This window comes from Lepus europaeus, chromosome 19 (assembly GCF_033115175.1).
Source record: "Lepus europaeus isolate LE1 chromosome 19, mLepTim1.pri, whole genome shotgun sequence".
NCBI lineage: Eukaryota > Metazoa > Chordata > Mammalia > Lagomorpha > Leporidae > Lepus > Lepus europaeus.
In genome coordinates, this window is record NC_084845.1 from 66,202,021 (window position 1) to 66,206,131 (window position 4,111).

Sequence of the window (4,111 nt, forward strand, 5' to 3'; positions counted from 1 at the left end):
GAGGATGGCCCAAGTGTTTGGGCTCTGCACCCCATGGGAGACCAGGATAAGCACCTGGCTCCTGCCATCGAAACAGCGCGGTGCGCCAGCCGCAGCGCGCTACCGCGGCGGCCATTAGAGGGTGAACCAACGGCAAAGGAAGACCTTTCTCTCTGTCTCTCTCTCTCTCACTGTCCACTCTGCCTGTCACAAATAAAAAAAAAATTAAAAAAAAAAAATAAGATGTTTGTGGATATCTATGAAGAACCAATCAGTAGAATTTTTATGAACATTTGGAAGAAGGCAGATCATCTATATACTGGAGAGGGTGCTGGGGTATAAAGACAGTAAGACCCCCATAACAAAGATGAAGGGACTAAAGGCTGTATGTGCTTCCAAGACTGCGTAAGCTGCTCCTGTATTCAAGAATCAAGAGATCAGCTTAGCTGCTACCTTGACACAAATCTAGGAACATTCATGATGGTGATCATGATGGTCATGCTGATGGTGAAGATGAAGGTGGGCGCCTTCCAACCTGGGCCTTCTCAGTCCTCAGCAGGTAGTCCAAGAAGGTCAGAAAGGAGTAATCCTAGGCTCAAGTTGGTGGTTGGAAGGAATGACCCAGCTTCCAGAATCCCCTGATCCCACATACCAGGCATGACTTTGGGAGCTCGGAGATTGGGGCAGAGTTTCACCCAAAGTCCTTCCTTGCCACATGTGAAGCAAAGACCGGGAGGTCGTGAAGGGTTTCAGCCAGGGGTTCTTTTTTGGCCCCCGTGAAGTGCAGAGGCAAGCAGGTGATATTGAGCCTGATCTTGTTTTAGTTTCTGAGCTCCTATTATTAAAGACCCTGAAGGCAGTTTTTATGAGCTCCTTTTCAGGTACCTGGGGCCATCTTTCAATTTTTGGAGCTTTTTTCAGATAACCTGTGGATGCCTATGAAATAAGATGACTGGAGTTAAGAGTCTTCCTGCCTCTGTCTCTGGATTGAAGTTGGTGTATTTGAAGAGGACTTCTGTGAGTCAGCTCACAAAAACTCCAGGACTTTCATCAGTTTTTTGGCTGACTTCATGAATTTTATCATAATTTACAGTCTTAAGGCCAGCATTTTCATTCTCAGGTTAAGAAATGAGCCACATGTTCTCAATAGAATCAGACTGTTAATTCCATCTGGGGTCATGGGAAGAAAGGCATCTGTTCTAGCAGGGTGTCACTGTGTGTGTAAGGGGTTGACAAAGGTTGTGGTAGCAACCCAGATACACGTCTTTTCTTCAGGTGTCGTGGAAAAGGAAATAATGACATAAACATCCTGGTAGCTGAGGTCATAAGTGGGTAAGCTACAGGAATTCCTTGGTGTATTGGGTAAGATCCATGGTACAGCAACTCAGATGGTTTTCAATTTCGGCCAGATTAGAAAGAAAGGAACATGGATATGGGCAATACCTTCAGCACCAGCCACCTCTTGGAGGGACAGGATGGGGATGGGTAGTGGGGTATGAGCAGCTTGGGGCAGTTGTTGGAGTATGAACAGATAGTAAAAGAAGAGAAGGGGACTGAGAAGGTAGTTGGGGGAAAGTAAGATTCCTCAGAGGGTACTGAGGGTATTTTTTTTTTTTTTTTGACAGGCAGAGATAGTGAGAGAGACAGAGAGAAAGGTATTCCTTCCGTTGGTTCATCCCCCAAATGGCTGGCGTACTGCGCCAATCCGAAGCCAGGAGCCAGGTGCTTCCTCCTGGTCTCCCGTGCAGGTACAGACCCCAAGCACTTGGGCATCCTCCACTGCACTCCTGGGCCACAGCAGAGAGATGGACTGGAAGAGGAGCAACCAGGACAGAATCCGGTGCCCCAACCGGGACTAGAACATGGGGTGCCTGCGCCGCAGGCAGAGATTAGCCTAGTGAGCCGTGGTGCCGGCCAGGTACTGAGGGTATTAAGGAGGAGATGGAGGGCAAAGGGGTATTAAGGAGGAGGTGGCAAGGTCAAAGTCAGGCTCAGATTTCAGAAGCTCAGAGATTAGGTCTGATTTTTTCCATAAGCAGGAGAATCTGATAGGAAACCCAAGACTAAGAGAGAAGATGTCCAACTGTAGGGAATCTCAAACCACACCCATTACAATTGATGACTTTCAAGTCACAGTGAATATTGGGTCGAAGGACCCATTTTTGGGCCACTGATTATCATTATCTAATCTATATTGTAGCTAAACTGAATTGCAGTGAAAGGTCAGTCTCTGGCTTAATTTCTTTCCCTGCATATAGGGTCTTAAGGTTATGGAGAAGCCACCTAAGCGGTGAACCCTCAGGGGTCTTGAGGGTGTGTTCCCCATGTGGAAACAGAATGGAGGCAATTCCAGAGAGCAGAAAACGGGTGACCGGCAAGTGTCCCTGGATCCCTCACTCCACCTTGAAACAGTAAGATCATCTCTTTTTAACTCCAGGGGCATCAGAGAGGGCTGGCCAGAGAGGAATTGTACCCAAGGCTAGAGGAAGGACCCTAACCTACTGCTGGGATTTCTGAGGCAGGATGAGCATGATACAAGGTCCTCCAGAGAAGACTCAAGAGCACTCACCTAATGTCCCAGAAATGACAGGTGTGGAGTGTCAAACGAGCAATGGAGAGGTGATTTCCCATCAATCACCTCTAAATCACCTTTCTGAGTTTTGGCACTAAAAGGTTAGGTTGAAGTTTTTGGTTGGAAGAAGGCAAAGGCACAGAGACAACTGATCAAGGAAGAAAAGCCTTTGATTTTAGGAGGCCGGCATAACAGGGTCTCAAGTAAGACTGCAGCCCACCAGAGCGGCCCTTTCAAGCTATTGGCAGGAGAGGGGTTGTTTGTAACCATAGAAAGAAAGTTCGAAAGCCCAATTTGGTGACTGCCGACCCATCGGCTCACTTAGAAGATGTGTTCTGGAGGTTTGGAACGTCCCAGGTGGGGAGCTGGAAAAGGTGACTGCTGGGGCAGCAAGAATTCCACCAGGTTTGGCATTAACAATTTATGCCCAACGGCCTAACAGATCCTGACAATCACAACAGAACTCCTTTACCAACCCAAATTCCCATGCATGTAGCTTAAATGAAGGTTTCCGAAATTTGGATTGTACTTAAGGCTACCAAATAAATAAATAAATAAATAACCTCCTTGAGGTGAAAATACAAGAACGAAGATCTTTAGACCCAATATTAAAAAAAAAAATCTAAATCTCTACATGCTTCGCAAAGCGTACGAACGGGATCTTTGGTCGATTCGCACAAGTGAATTAAAACCCGCCGGTGCGCGGAGATGCGCTCCAACAGGGCCGCTCCGTCCTACGCGCTAAGTCCTAGGAAATCAGCGTGACCTACAGCGCGCTCGCCGTGCCCACACTGGTCCGGGCTTCGCTTCTCCGTCGCAACCGCGAGGAAGCCAAAGCCCAGGCGAGGCAGAGCCCGCCCCCGGGCGCAGGCAGTGCGTGGCCGGCAAATGCCAACAGTGCGGGACGCCCGGAGCCCGCTGCCGGCCAACTGCTTGGCCCCACCGAGAGGCCTCAGGACACCCCTCCAGCCCCCCAGAACCCCCCCCCCCCGTCCTGTCCAGCGCGCCGGCTCGGCTGCTGGGCCCGGCAGAAGTCCTGTCAGGACATGGCGCCGCGGACAAGTGCAGCACGGGGACGAGGGTGCCCCGCGGCCTGCGGGGAGCCCAAGAAGACTCGGTTCCCCAGAACGCCCCGGACCCCTGAGACTCACCCGACTCGCGGCCGCACCCGCAGAACTGAAACGGGAGTCACGAACGAAAACCCCGACCCAAAGGCTGACCGGACGGGAGCCGAGAGCGCGCTGGCTCCCGGAGACAACTGAGGCGCCGGAGCCCTCCACAGCCGACCGCGCTCGTGCCGCCCCGCCCGGCGCCCCTGGGGCGCATGCGCAGCCCCGCCCAGACCAGCCCACTTTCGAGCGCTGGGGGGGGGGAGAGCGAGCGGAGCCAGTGAGACATGCACCGCCTTAATGGCAAAATGAACCAACAAAGTAGTCTCGGCGACCAACCGAGCACACGTTTACTCAAATGGTCTCCTGTATGAAAAAGAGTAGCGCGGGGACTCGGCGTTTCGCCGTCACACGCACTCCCCCGTACTCGGAGCACAATGCAAAGTGCGAG

General features: G+C 51.4%; 1 protein-coding gene across 3 annotated transcripts in view; it reads right to left on the reverse strand.

The window, feature by feature from the left end:
- Positions 1-3,850, reverse strand: part of CMC2 (C-X9-C motif containing 2) — a 40,745-nt gene extending 36,895 nt beyond the window's left edge. For 2 of the 3 annotated variants that reach the window (XR_009864491.1, XM_062177743.1), the window contains exon 1: positions 3,703-3,792. The gene's annotated coding sequence lies outside the window, so the exon portion shown is untranslated. Of the gene's footprint in view, positions 1-3,702 lie in introns of all 3 variants that reach the window. The other variant, XM_062177745.1, reaches the window with a different exon arrangement.
- Positions 3,851-4,111: the final 261 nt, after the last annotated feature.